The 16,337-nt window shown below is 36.5% G+C and overlaps 1 protein-coding gene across 1 annotated transcript in view; it reads left to right on the top strand.

The window, feature by feature from the left end:
• The window catches only part of LOC124287688, a 31,408-nt gene that overhangs the window by 10,951 nt on the left and 4,120 nt on the right, over window positions 1-16,337 (top strand). The window lies entirely within an intron of this gene.

Raw genomic sequence — 16,337 nt, 5'->3', positions numbered from 1 at the left:
GGAAAGTTTCCTTCTTCATGGCGCGATGTTATTATTGTACCCATCCCTAAACCTGGACGTGACCATACTGATCCTTTGAATTATCGACCGATCTCATTAACTAGCTGCGTTTGCAAAACCATGGAACACATGATAAATAATCGACTAGTGTGGTACTTGGAAACTAATAACCTTATAACAGATATTCAATGTGGTTTCCGTAAAAACAAAAGTACCATCGATCATTTAGTGCGTTTAGAATCGTTTGTAAACAATGCCATTATTCAACAACAACATGCAGTGTCGATCTTTTTCGATTTAGAAAAAGCATATGACCCTACATGGAAACATGGTATTTTAAGAGATTTACACGATTTTGGATTGAGAGGCCGTTTGCCTCAATTTATATCCAACTTTTTAACTGACAGGCAATTTCAAGTCCGCGTGGGTTCTACCCTGTCTGATCATTACAATCAGGATCAGGGTGTCCCTCAAGGCAGTACTTTGTCTGTCACACTGTTTAGAATCAAGATCAACAGTTTATCCAAGGTTTTAAACGATTCAATTGATGGATCACTTTTTGTGGATGATTTTAATATTTCATGTCGTGGTAAAAATATGCATACTATTGAACGGCAATTGCAGTTGTGTTTAAAAACAATTAAAAAAATGGTGTCTTGAAAACGGCTTTAAATCTTCCAAGTCTAAAACTAATTATCTACACTTTTGTAGAAAATATAAGCCGCATAAAGACCCAGAACTATCTTTATGTGGCACTCCGATCAAAGTTGTCAAGGAGGCCAAGTTCTTGGGTCTAATTTTCGACTCCCATTTAATTTTTTTGCCGCATATTAAATCCCTTAAAGCTAAATGCCTGAAGGCCCTTGATTTGTTGAAGTTGTTTCCAACTCAAAGTGGGGAGGGGATCAAGCTACCCTCCTCCACATATATATCGATCATTGGGCCGCTCGAAACTTGATTATGGCTCCATCGTATATGGTGGAGCCTGCAAAAGCAACCTAAAACTACTTGATTCTGTCCACCACCAAGGCCTAAGACTTTGTCTTGGGTCCTTTAGAACCTCTCCTATTGATAGTCTCTATGCTGAGGTTGATGAGCCATTCCTTAACCAACGTCGTATCAAATTATCCTTACAGTATATAACAACACTCTATTCTAACGAGTCTAATCCTGCATTTAACTGTGTTTTCAATCCTCTCTATGAGGATTTATACAACAAAAAGTCTTCTCTTATTCCGCCTCTTGGGCTAAGAACTAAACCATTCATTTCTGCTGCCGGCATTGAGCTGGAAAATATATCTCCTTCCCGTCTTCTTTCTTCTCCTCCTTGGCAACTGGTGAGGCCTGAAGTTGACCTAACTCTGACAAAACTAATGAATTACAATAGAAACAAGAATATAATCAATTGAAAAATAAATATAATACATACAAATCCTTATTTACAGATGGGTCCAAGGATGGTGGCGCAGTGGCATGTGCCACTGTCATTGGATCCCGAACAATATCTTCTTGACTACCAAATAACAGCTCTATTTTGACAGCAGAAGCTAACGCCATATTAACAGCTCTTAAATATATTAATAAACACCGTAAATATAAACAATACATAATCTTTTCCGATTCTTTTTCGTGTCTTCAGGCTATTAAAAATCTTTCTTGTAAACATCCACTTTTATTAGAAATTATTTAATTGTATAATGAGCTTGCTACTGGCTAATGCTACATCGTCTTTTATTGGCTACCCAGCCACGTTGGCATTTCTGGGAACACAGTGGCCGATCTTGCTGCCAGGGCAGCACTCAACAAATCTGTGACACCACTTCTGATCCCATACTCTGATTATAAAGCTGCTATAAGATCTTATATCCCTGATCTGATGCAAAATAAGTGGGACACACAAGTGGGTATTAATAAATTACATGAAATAAAACCCTTCATTGGTTACACCTACCTCGGTTGTCAGTCCAGATTTGAACAGGTCATCATACGACGACGATAAGGATCTGTTTAATAATATAAGTTCTCATTTAATTATTGCATTTTTAAAAGAATTATATTTGTTACATGATTTGTAAACAGATGCATATTTTATTATTGGTAGTTTAAATTAGTAACTGAGATTGTTAGTGGCTGTACCCTCAAATGGGTTTGACGTAGCGTAAAATTATTGTCCTCCTGAGAGGGTCCGTAAGTCCCGAAACATTCAAAGGAAATTTATACTTACCAGCTGTTGTAAATGTAGTATTTTTGTCATTTTAATTTAGGCTAAATTTGACTTCAATCGCCAGCGGCTGAAGGGATCATATAAATCCAGCTAGGGTCCATGCAGGTAGCAAAAGTACTGTAAGTCCCCATGGTCCCTAGTATGGTAATCTACCTTCAGTGGTTGGCGATCTATAGCCAGTTTTTATATTGTATTGTCCAAATAGTGCTATTAGTTTTAAGTTTCCACACAAGTTTTAGTTGTAATTGTGATATTCTAGTTGTTTTACTGTCCTTTGCAGACAGGTTTTTATAATATACACATATTACATTTCAATGTCAAATATGTTATCGTCACGATATGGCTGAAATATTGCCGATGTGACGTTAAATATTAACGCCGATCACTCACTCACTCACTAACTCACTCACTCATCACTAACTCACTCACTCACTCACTCCTCCTCCACTCACTCACTCACTTCCACTCACTCACTCCTCACTCACTCACTCACTCCTCACTCACTCACTCACTCACTTAGCTTTGGCGACAACCCGTAATCAGGATCAAGCAAAACGCCTGCCTGAATTCATTTCGACAAACAATCGCGTCAGCAAGGGATTATTGAAAATTTAGATGGTTACCTTTCTGTAAAGAGCCAGTCTTAAACTACCGTTAGGCATGCGTTCGATGCGAAACTCTGGTTTTACATCTGGGAATAGTCTGAGAGCCAACCACCCTCGTTCCTATTTTAATCGTTTATGTATGCCAATCAGTTCGGGAGGCCGGGCTTTCATTAATGTGAAGTCTTTTCATGATAAAATTTGTTGTGTACTTTTGCACCTATTTATTTATCGTATGATCATCTGGTGATGAATGTCAAGACTCACGATATAGGTAAGGAATGCCACAGCTATCTGAAGTTGTTGGACGAACTGTCTAAGTTAAAGTTGATGTCTATCTACTGCTGGACAGTCATTTGAGGAGAGGCCTTTTGAGAAACCACTGCATCGTGTAAGGCATAAATACAGTGATGATAACGGAATAAATATCCAAATCCACCTCTTCGTCTGGATTATGTCGAGTGGTCTTACAAGTGAAAAAGAGGGATTTCTTTTTGCTGCCAAAGACCAGCCATTTCCTACTCACTTTAGCCAAAATGTGTTTTTTTCCTAATCATAAAGAAAATGTGCAATATCAATTGACAAATTTTAAGGATAACTGCTTATATTTCGGGAGTCTCTTCTTGATATCTCAGTAACATTTAATGATATCAGTAATTCTACTTTGGATTTCAGAAATTATTTTAAGATATCTTCAACTATTTACCGACATCTAAAAGGCATTTATTAAAATTAATAAATGTGATGCAGATATCTTTAAAACAATATCAGTAACTGTTTAATAAATGGGAAAACATTCATTCCCACCTGTGACACCCTTCAAACTCGTTTGCATAATCACTGGACAATTCAGTTGAACGATAATGTACATGACTGTTTATTGGTGGTAATAAAGGGATTGTTTGTGTTACATGACGCAGTTAAAGGTGTGCCTTTGTTTCACTAACATTCACTATTTGTTTGTCACACCGGTACCAGAAGGACACTTGACATGGTGTCGAATGCCGAAGAGACTAAATGAATTGTTTTGGAGACAAGCCAATACAAATATGTTTGATTGATTTTATGACACGCAGTTTTAGTCGATTAGTAATGATAATAAGAGAGGCATAACGTTTCTGGACGATCAATTCTAAGTGTAGTTAATTTACTAGAGCAAACCCTTGCTGTCATAAAAACAAAAGAAGCCTTTCAGGCCAGGGAATTCATATATAGATCTTATATTCACAACCGAAGAAAAACCGTGACAAATGCTTTGGCTCCATGTCGATATCATATGAAAAACTAATGATCCATTCATTTAGGCACCAAAATCAATACACTGATGAATTGATAATCTTTATTTTCTCAAAATACTGAAGGTACATATATTGACAATATCATTATCGTATTTCCCCTTATGTAACATAGTATATATTCAGTGTTTGAAATCGATATCGACCCGGAGGCCCAAGGCCGTCAGATTGGTTCGCGAGCTGATAGTTATAAGTTTCAGAAGCCCGTTATGTCCTGCAGTTTAATTTAAGTTGTAAACGTTGTACATGAATCATAATACTTCGATTACTTAGTGAAACAGAGCCCTGTTACGACGTAAATTGTAATAAAAACGCAAATTGTAATACTTGCAGCAAATTGTAATAAACTTGACGTAAATTGTAATAAAAACGTAAATTGTAATACAAATTGACGTAAAATGTAATACGCAAATTGTAATAAAAATTGACGTAAATTGTAATACTTTTCGTTGCGGTAAAATGTAATAAATATTTACATAAATTGTAATAACAGTTTTAATCACTCGTAAATACGCGGGTGTTTTTTTTTCGTTGCATTTCATACATCAAATAAGCTTGTTAGGGCGATAACTCAAGAAAGAAATGATGGATTTTGTTCAAATTTGGTACCAAGGTATATTGGCGAGATTCACCGACACAAGTGAAATGGAGTGACCTGGAGATAATTTTCAAGGTCACAGCAAAAATCTGAGGGTTTTGCCAATATAAAGATTGTTAGCGCGATAACCCAAGAATGAATTGACAAATCTTAACCAAATGACGAAAATGATATTCGTCCTGATATATAATCGATATAAACTGTCCTCTGTATCATGTCTTTTCGCAAATATCTTTTGAGGTTTTGATATGTATAAATATAAAGTAGGGTGGGGTGGGGATGGGTTTCTAACGGGTATATTAAATCAAATCAAATCAAATTAGACATTTGTATAGCGCTACATATCCAGAGTCCTGCTCACGTGCGCTTAGTCGAATGCTCGTTTGAAGAGGATGGTTTTGAGACACGATCGGAAACTGTTGATATTTTCCGATTTTCTGACATTTTCAGGTAATCAATTCCAGAGTACAGCACCCGGTCTGCTAAATTATCTGTCTCCGTATGTTGTGGTTCGGACAAATGGAATAGACTAGCTGACTAGCAATGAAATGCATCACAAATTAAACTTCAGGAAACAAAATATGCAAGAAACATTTTTGTATGTTTGAGATTGGTAGAGGTCGGCTAGAATCAAACTTAGATATTAAACTGCACAAAAAGGCAGTTTGAAACTACAATCGCTTTTTCAAATGACTCCCCCTTCGGTTTACTGAAAGAACTCGAGAAAGAAATGATGGATTTTGTTCAAATTTGGTACCAAGGTTTATTGACGAGATTTACCGACACCACTTGAATTTTGTGACCTTGATGTCATTTTAAAGGTCACAACGAAGGTGTAACAGTTTTGCACATGCCAAGTTTGGTAGCCGCGAACTCAGGAAAGAATTAATAGATTTTGATCCAATTTTATATCAAGGTGTATTGGCGGGAATCCCCCTACACCAATTGAAACAAAATATGCAAAAAACATGTTGTATGTTGGTAAAAGTCAAACTTAGATATTAAACTGCACAAAAAAGCCCTTTTAAAGTATAATCGCTTGTTCAAGTGACTCCCCCTTCATGTTTACTGAAAGGGCTTGTTTTGGAGACACTACCCACCCCCTTTCAGTTGACGTCATCATAAGGATATAGCTCATCCTAAAGTTTTCACTTATTCATACATGGTGTCAAGGGTTCAAACTAAATACTGAATGGTCACACAAGTGTCAGCTCACAATATGTTGTATATCTGGACACAATGTTTTTGAAAATTTAAAATGAGGGTGTCCTCAGTCCCCGTCTAAATGTAAATCAAGCAATCCAAATCTTTGAATGTTGATGATGACGGGAAGTCATCCAATATTATGCTGAACATATTTTATATGATACTATCTGAGGGTATACCATTATCCAAGAGATAGCGCAATAGTGCAGTTGTAAGGCGTCTGCCTATCACGCTGAAGGGCCTGTTTCGAGGAGGCACCTAGGTTCGGGTCCCGAGATGGGGCACATTTGCGTAGTATCCTTGGACAAGATACTTAGATCTACACTAACTCAGTTCACCCAGCTGTAAAATGGGTACCCGTGAGTATGTGCTGGCAATGTGAGTGTTTAGTGCCTAACAGGCAGCATGGCTGTACAATCCCCAGGGAGTTGAAAAAGTATCGGAAACTACGATAGTGTCCTATGATCGGGGATAGTAATGTACGTAGCGCTGTGAGCAGGCAATGTGCCTGGATGTGAGCGCCATATAAGCGGACTATTACTATTACTAGATATCAAATGGGAGATCGTTTTCCATTTTCTGCAAATTTGCAAGAAACATAATACCCCAATGTTGTGATATCTAATATCTCGTTAACCACATTATCCACATGAAATTTTGGATATGACTTTGCTAATGATTCCATCAAAATAAAATGGAAGCTGTTTTTCAAATATTGGACATCGAGAATATAGTTAGTTTGACTACTTTTTCAACGCCCCTTGTAACATACTTAAAAGAAATGAGAACGTCTAAGGAAAAAAGCATTTCGATCTCTGAATACTTCTGAGCTATTTAAATACAAAAAGCAAAGGAATAAAGTAAATAATCTGAAAAGAATAGCCAAGGGAAACTTTTAAGCTATTTTTGATAACTATTTATCACTTCAGTCTACTCAATCAGGTTGTTACTACTTCATCGGGACCCATTCCCCTTCTTCTGTCACTGATGATTCTGGGATACCTTCAGGTTTTACAGATTTGGATAAAGCTCAAACATTAAATGAATATTTTGTATATATAATGTATAACAAATGTCATTGTAACCGAAAAGGAGGTATCTGATAAGACCTTACCAGCAAACAAATCTAGTGGACCTGATGGCATTAACATGAGAGTGTTCAAACGAATTTGTACATCTATAGCCGAACCTCTTTATTTGTTGTATAATATATCACTGAGTGACTGTATTTCCTACATTGTAGAAAACGGGTAATGTTACTCCTATTTTGAAAGAAGGAATGCATCCCTCCCAACTAATTACAGACATATTAGTTTAATATTACCTATCCTTTGGAAAATCCTTGAAAGAATAATGGTAAAGCATGTGCACGACCATTTCCATGAACATAACATTTGAAGTAAATTCCAGTCAGGTTTTACTGCTAGTCATTCTACTACATCTCAACATAAACATTTATCATAATATATGCTCAGTCCTAGATAATCACCACCTTTACTGTATGCTGTTTTAAATCCTTAACCTGCCGTTAGGTAACCGAACGTTAAATATGCGTTGTTCAGAACATGGTTAGTCATGCCGTTAGCTAACGTCGCCGTCAAAGTTTAACAGTGTGGTTAACGTCACTGGTTAGCTTCCATATACCCCATAGTTCCGTTTTCTGTTTACTTCCGGTTTACCAAAAATGGAAACGCATACTGTCGCCTGCACCCCAAGGAAAAAGAGAAGTCGAAATTTCTCTGCTGACGAAAAGAATGTAATCCAGTCAATGGTTGAGGCCAACTCTATAGTTTATCATAGGCATGCGAATGTCGTAGCGTTACGAACGTTTTGTATTGGAACACAAGGTTCCAGCCGTTTGCATAATTTATATTTCAAAGACATATGATCCCAGCTCTGTGTGGGAGTTACTTCAATTCCAGCAACAGAAAAGACATTATAATGAAAAACTATAGCACAGCTATAGATAAAATATGATGAATCGATGAAAATAATATTAATAATAGAAGCATGTTGTCAGTGGATAGAAAATGTATAAATATTACACACAGAGTTACGCTTAGACGGCTACAGTCTTAATGAATCTTTGAATTCCCACAAGACCTATCGCTCACTTTTCACTCCTTAAATTGTCATGACTGTATGGCCAAGTCGTGAAGATGCTATCAATATCATTTATTAATTATTTGCCAAGTCTGTCAAAAATTGTAATGTATGAACGCACATTGCCAAATCTTGTAACATCAAACAATATACATGTACATGTTGTGTAATTAATACCATAGCTTTTATCTGAAATATGCATTCAATTAAGGATTGACTGTGTATTTCTTTCGTTGCATTGAGGTATGAAACTAAAAACCAATGTGCAAACTGTATGAATCCGCGTAGCAAATTCAAAGGATGTGGGCGTAAGCTGCTGGTGAAATTCAAGACCACGACTTACAAAATGGATGGCCAAGTCGTACCATACTTTGTACCGGAGGATAACAGGATTGGATGCCGAATGCAGATAAGTGCTAATTTTCATCAGATCACTTGTTTCAATGATTGATTTATGTTGTGTGGGACGTGACAAGCCATGTTGTACATTGTACTTTAATTTGGCATCAAGCATATCATTTGCAGACTTAAACTGCTTTTCTCTTACAATGTCAATATCTCTCCCGATATCATTTAAGTGTCTTTTCAGGGCAGAACGAACATTTTTTAAAGTGTTCTTGTGATACTCGGCAGCATGTGCAGCCGGCATATTTTCACATCTTGTTTCCTGGTTTTTAGGCTGTGCCTCAGTGTAGAAAAATCTCAACTTTGTGTTAAGTTCCTCTGGTGTAATTGTTGAAAAATCCACAGTCCTCCCCTCGCTCTCGAACGACCAATCTAAATAAACAGAACGAAAACAATATCTAGAAACCTGACTATGACAGACCCAACTATGTAAACTTTGAACTAGGTAACTTTATAGCAAATCATTTTTCTCGGTTAGATCTACATAATTTAATCTCATTCTGATAATTGTTCCATTTTTAAAAATACAACTTTGTGCTGATGAACTGTCTTTCGTTTTGAGAAAATATACGTAGGATGGAATTTGAAAATAATATTTATAAGAATTGTGTATATCTACCTTGGAATAGTTTAACACCCCATTTTGTGTTTCTTTTTGTGGATGTTGATTGTCTGTAGTCGTCCATTCGAAGTAAATCATTATTTGATAAACGTTTGAAACGATGTGTTTGGGATGGCTTATCATCGACTTGCATTGCACTAGTCATCTCGTGATTTGCCGATGTTTTTGTAGATCTGATTGATGCTGTTATCTCTAACAAACTTTCAATTTCTTCCAGGTCTAAATCATCCGGAAAATCGATGTTATCCGTGCTAAGAGTTGCAACGTTTCCGGTAGATTGATCTTCGAAAATCGACTCAAAATTCCCCAGATCGAAACTTCCCTACTTGGAATCGGCCATCTTGTTGGAATGTAAACAAGACAAGTTGCAGACGACCGTTCTCTGACTGCACGTGGTAACCACAGTAACCAGTCAAATAATGTATTATGACAAACACTTTTTTATTAAATAAACACTTTATTAACGTTCACGGATGATTTTGAGTTGTTTGTTTATGTTAACCACAATGTATCACTTCAATGTTTATCCAAAGTTCATTAAGGTACCCGAGTGCAAGGGAATTCCCTCGCTGTGTAAAGGTATTCCCCGACATTCCTCAGGTCCGAAAGTAGTCCGGTTCGGTGGGCGTGGCTTATTTTTTTAGATTCCTTGGGAAATGAAATCAAAAGAAATGTTCCCAGTTAACCAATCAGATTGCCAGAATTTTAATGAACACAATAAAAATTTAATTATTACCAATAAAAAACTTAATATGTTACTAGCACCACGTAAACTGTAATCGTACTATAGGCCCCAGGGCCAACACTGCTGAATAAAATCGATCTATTATCCGACCTTACTTTTGACAAGAATCTCATGAATAATACTGTGCAAAATCGTCATTATATGAACGCCTTCACAGACGCATATTCCGGAAAGATGTCTTGAAAAACATGAAGCTGCGTCTAATTTATAGATGAACATAATTTCCTCGATACTCATTAATCAGATGAACCTTCATTTAGTTCAATTCACAAGTGACTGCAGAAAATGCATAATTCTTGTTAATGACTTCACGGTCGGAAAACATATATTATATTTCATAAGGGTATTATAGAACGCTGCAACGATTCGGCACAGAAATACTATTGTGCCATAGTATTCCTTATATGAACCTATCAGTGTATAACATTAGCATTCAGATATTGTTATAAAATAAGTTAAAAATTCCAAAAATTATCGTGTAATATGACAAGAGATAGTGTTGTGTTCGCTGTGACAAAAAGGTTACGATATTCAAATATAACATTTAATCAAAGTGACTACGAAGTAGGCCTGCATATCACTCACAACAGAAATAGATACATAATAATGTTATGTTTATTTTCCTACACATCAGTTGCGAGAGCAATGTTTATGCTAACTAAATTTTCATCAATTAATGCAGCATTTTTAAAAGATGATTTGCTTCAATTAAAACATTCGAAGAATGAAAAAAGAAATTAGGCCTATTGCTGAAATGATTAGTAAAAATATAATTAAAATCCATCTATGGGAAGGGATGCCAGACGGACATATTAAAACAAAATCGGATAATTACTTGGAGTATAGACTTTCAAAAATAGCATATTAATTAACAATGATATCAGTTTTTAATAAAATCACTAATAATTCTGAAACGTTGCCGATAAGCCTGGAATCGTGTTCAGATGTTTTCATGAATACACTCACACGAACGCCCAAGTGCACTTTGCGCCCTATTGGATAGTGTTTACAAAATCACGTTTCGCGAAGGCCGGTATTGAAACGCCAATTACATCACTTGTATTTCATATTCACGAATCACTGCATTCTAAGGCTGGGACGGGTACTCGGGTACTCGAATCCGGGTCGGGTACAGCTGGAATCGAGTCCTATTTCTAGGAATCGAGTATCCGGAAAGGGAGAGAGCTCTGTAATGACAAGGGCAGACAATAGCTTGTCTTTTTCATTTTTTGACGTAACACACATTTACATCATTGAGTGAGTGAGTGAGTGAGTTTAGTTTTACGCCGCACTCAGCAATATTCCAGCTATATGGCGGCGGTCTGTAAATAATCGAGTCTGGACCAGACAATCCAGTGATCAACAACATGAGCATCGATGTGCGCAATTGGGAACCGATGACATATGTCAACCAAGTCAGCGAGCCTGACCACCCGATCCCTTTAGTCGCCTCATACGACAAGCATGGGTTACTGACGATCCATATTCTAACCCGGAAATTCACGGGTTTGTACATCATTGGTATTGTCCAATTAATGGAGCATAGTTTTAATGACTGTAATTTATATGTGCATGAGCAGTGAGTAGTTAAGTTACAGTAGCAGCAGGAACAAAACGTTCGTTGTTATAACGAGGAGTGTAAGTAATGGTGTTACTCTCTATATTGGTTAAACAGACGTAAATTAAATAGCTTGGGGTTAGTTTTAATGTCTTATTACCAACTGTTCAAGTTTTCTACAATAATCTCTGTCAAATCGTGATTGAATATTCAGAAAGTTGACCCGAATGTATTTCTTACATTTCCGGGTACTCGATTCCGATTCGGGTACGTACATGCGGGTACTCGATTCCATTGTTTCCTACTCGTCCCAGCCCTACTGAATTCCTCATACATTTAGAATCTAATTACAACTGGTCTTTTTGGCACCAATACCAAGTGTCTAGATAAAGTGAAACGAAAGATATTGGGGGTGGAAACAACTGCTGTGCTCGAAAGACAACACCTGTTTGAAATGTAAACAAAGAAAATTTCGAAAAAACACTGTGTAGCATTTTCTCAAATTTTCAGACACCCATTTGCATGGAAAGAGCATAGTAGCAAGAAATAGGAAATTAAAAATAGATACAATACAGGAATGTGATGTGTTTACACGAAACTGTCAAGTTTCTGTGCTGCGTGACGCCATGACTGACGCAAAATCACGCAGAACGACAACGGTAATAATCGGCATTTCTGGCTTCTTCTCTATCTTAAAATGGGAGTGTATTTGGCAATTTCTCTGAAGTGAAGGTCGGTAGAATAAGAGTATACACAATCACCATATCCCGCCGATTACACTTTCAGTATCATAATGTAATCGTTCGGATATTTTTCCATGAAACTAATTTAATTATCTACAAGTAGCCTTGTTCAATATCATATCATACGTGGGTATAGGGTATACGTGTTATATTCTTTGAAAGTGTTTGTTTGAATAATATTTACAGAAGAAATTCACACATTTAGTGTAGTAAAGCATATATAAACCTTTCCACAAGTGTTAAAAGATGAAACGTAGGCATCATGTACTTGTACAACATGTATTTTAGTTCCTATGATGTGCATAGATACAGTTTCGTATGTAACTCTTCGTCAGAATAATTTCCAATATCGAAGTCCAGTCCACGATACACCCTATCCTTTCTTTGCTGAACTGGCATCATGAAAGCAGTGTTAGCCATGAACGCCATTTGCGAGTTAACCACACTGTTAAAAAGTTAGCGGCGGTCCTTAGGTGTGTTAACTTAACGTCACGTTAACAGCCTGTTAAAAGTTAACAGAGTTTTGAACAACAAGATAACCCTCTGTTATTAGGTAACAGTCGGTTAAATGTACTTAACGGCTGGTTAAAAGATAACCGAGTTTTGAACAACCGGGCCCTGATAGACGACAGTGTGTCTCTGTTAATGGAACATTATGAAAAACTAAATGTTACTGCAGGGGTTCCTCAAGGATCTGCCCTTGGTTAATTTGTGTTCCTTGTATATATCAATGATTTACCTGGAAATTTACAAAATATCACAATAATGTTGGCCGATGACACATCAATCGGTGTTGCGGGAAAATATGTAAAATCCATAGAAGCAACTCTCAACTATGATTTAGCCCAATTGAATAAATGGGCAGAAAAGTGGTGTGGTGTGTTCTAACGGTATATCTAGCATACTTTAAGACATAGAGGGGGTGGTGGTGGTTCTAACGGTTATATCTCAAATACATGTAGAGGCGGGAGGCCTAACGGGTATGAACAACAATAAAAACTTTCATGCATTTATGACCCACATTTTCGAACCTTTTATCAGTCTCTAAAAGGGGAGCTGGCAATAGATTTTAATGAGCTTCGTCCTTCAACCCTGGAAACCTTTTAATATGGTTGATTAATCCTTTGTCATTTATCAAAAAAGTAGTGAGGTTGTGCTTTATTGTTATAGATTTCTAAAATATATGGACACTATTGGGACGTTGGTAACTGTCATCAGACATTATTTGACGACATTTCTCATGGTTTGAATATAGCCGACTTTATAGAAGATAAATATCAGTTTACAACACAACTGCCTAAATCTTGGTATTTTCGAAATCAGAGAAGGGATATGCCGATATTTAGCTCGTTAACCTAGCATATTATGGTCACGAATATAATTTTCTATTTATTAACGAAGTCTTTAATTGCGGAAATTACGCGATAATCTACTTTCCAACAAAGGCAGGCTCCCCGTCATCGTTGTATTTAGAAGGCGGCTTCTTAGAAGCAACGTGACGTCATAATATTGTTCATGATGTCATGTCACCATGACAAAGTGATATTTTACCCGGTGCATATCGCATGAAAACAAATTATCCCCGATAAATTTGCCCTCGTATGTTATAAGCATTGTTATTATCATTCTTTGAGGTTAATGCCACCCGTTGAATTCTTTGTTGTATTTTGAGCGGTGAAACTAAATAAATGATTTCTTTGGTCTACCCATAACAATTAAGGTGTCAACTTCCACTGTATACCTTACAGAAAGAAGTTTTGACTTTACTTTGATAACGAGCACATCTGATCGATTCCTTGAAGCAAATGATGCAATTCAATATCATTTCTACATTTTATTTTAAATGCATCAATCAAATACAACAAATGAGGAGACAGATTGACTGCTATGTGGCAAGGAATAACCAGGCGCCAGCGATTTATGATATCCTTAGCAAATGTAACTTAAAATTCCTTCTCATAAAAATACAATAATATGTAGTAATATGATGAAGAAAATAATACGAAGCAGGTTAAACTATGACAACGCAATATATGAATGTATGATCGAAACATAAATCATAATAAATCACATATGATTAAAACATTAAATTAACTTCAAATATGTCATTGCGTCAACATTGAAAATAATTCGAAAATGAAGAAAAGAAACGTACATTTCAAAGCGTAAACAAATAATATCCTGTTATTTTGGGATATGCTATGAAGAACTTCAAAATGTAATAGAAATAAAATTAAATTATTGAAAGCTATTGCTCGTAAAATATGTCCTTGCGTCAACATCGAAAATAACTCCATAATGAAAACTAATTAACTTTAATTTTCGAAACATACACAAATAATCTCTGGCTTTTTAAGACGTGTCACGAATAATTTCACAGCTGGTAGAATTAACATGAAATTATAGAAACCATATGCTAACAAAATTTGAAAATTAGTAATGACAAAGCGTTTGTCACAAACATATAGCTATTACCCCCGCCACATGTCGATATCTGAATGTAGCAATTATCCTCTGTCTGACCCTGAAAATTATGTAAACGTTACCGAAACTGTCATCTGATGCCTTGATACAAAATGCGAACAAATTCCATCCATTAGGTTTGGAGATATCCAAGAATACTCGCTGTGACCTTGAAAATAATCCGAAGGTCACTGAATTCGACTGGCGTTAGACGATACTCCCAACGCATCTTGGTACTACCTTTAAAGCAAAACATATTAATTCTGTCTTGTATTTTCGCACTAAAAGTTAGACATGTGCAAAACACTTTTCACTGTGAACTTAAAATGAGCACAAGTTTCCCAATCAATTGGTGTTGGGGAATCCCGCCAATACACCTTGATATAAAATTGGATCAAAATCTATTAATACTTTCCTGAGTTCGCGGCTACCAAGCTTGGCATGTGCAAAACTGTTACACCTTCGCTGTGACCTTTAAAATGACCTCAAGGTCACAAAATTCAAGTGGTGTCGGTAAATCTCCAATCTCCAGTCAATAAACCTTGGTACCAAATTTGAACAAAATCCATCATTTCTTTCTCGAGTTCTTTCAGTAAACAGAATGGGGAGTCATTTGAACAAGCGATTGTAGTTTCAAATTGCTTTTTTTGTGCAGTTTAATATCTAAGTTTGATTCTAGACGACTTCTACCAATCTCAAACATAGCATATTTTGTTTCCTGAAGTTTGTGATGCATTTTATTGCAGATTTTACGTTTTTTGGGAGTACCAAGCCAAGATACAAAGTCTCACAAAATGGGATCGTGAGGCTGCAACATAGCAAAACCAATTTGCTTGAGGCTGACAGATAATATGTAGAAAAATAAAACATAAAAAACAGCTGCATTTGTATCATATTCTAGGTGAGGCTGACTACTATTTGAACGCCCCTCGTAGTTATACCCGTTAGAACACCCACCCACCTCTCCGACTCTACATGCATGCAAGTGTGTTAGATATACCCGTTAGAAACCCACCCCCACTTTATATGTATACATATCAAAACCTCAAAAGATATTTGCGAAAAGACATGATACAGAGGACAGTTTATATCGATTATATATCAGGACGAATATCATTTTCGTCATTTAGCTAAGATTTGTCAATTCATTCTTGGGTTATCGCGCTAACAATCTTTATATTGGCAAAACCCTCAGATTTTTGCTGTGACCTTGAAAATTATCTCAAGGTCACTCCATTTCACTTGTGTCGGTGAATCTCGCCAATATACCTTGGTACCAAATTTGAACAAAATCCATCATTTCTTTCTTGAGTTATCGCCCTAACAAGCTTATTTGATGTATGAAATGCAACGAAAAACAAACACCCGCGTATTTACGAGTGATTAAAACTGTTATTACAATTTACGTAAATATTTATTACATTTTACCGCAACGAAAAGTATTACAATTTACGTCAATTTTATTACAATTTGCGTATTACAATTTACGTCAATTTTTATTACAATTTACGTTTTTATTACAATTTACGTCAAGTTTATTACAATTTGCTGCAAGTATTACAATTTGCGTTTTTATTACAATTTACGTCGTAACAAGATTCTCCGGAAAATTCTTGGTGGGTTCGACTAGGCAGTGTTTCCTTGGAGAAGTCCCATTCGCTGTCTAGGCTGTGTGTAGAGGGGGCGAGGGCCCTGAGCTGACGATGAGCCTTACCAGCCTGACTGTGCCAGGATCACCCGAACCCTCTCTGCTGCATTTTCATCTTTAATCTA

This window comes from Haliotis rubra, unplaced genomic scaffold (assembly GCF_003918875.1).
Source record: "Haliotis rubra isolate DU_JTF1 unplaced genomic scaffold, ASM391887v1 Scf404, whole genome shotgun sequence".
Classification (NCBI taxonomy): domain Eukaryota; kingdom Metazoa; phylum Mollusca; class Gastropoda; order Lepetellida; family Haliotidae; genus Haliotis; species Haliotis rubra.
This window is presented reverse-complemented; position numbering and strand designations above follow the sequence as displayed.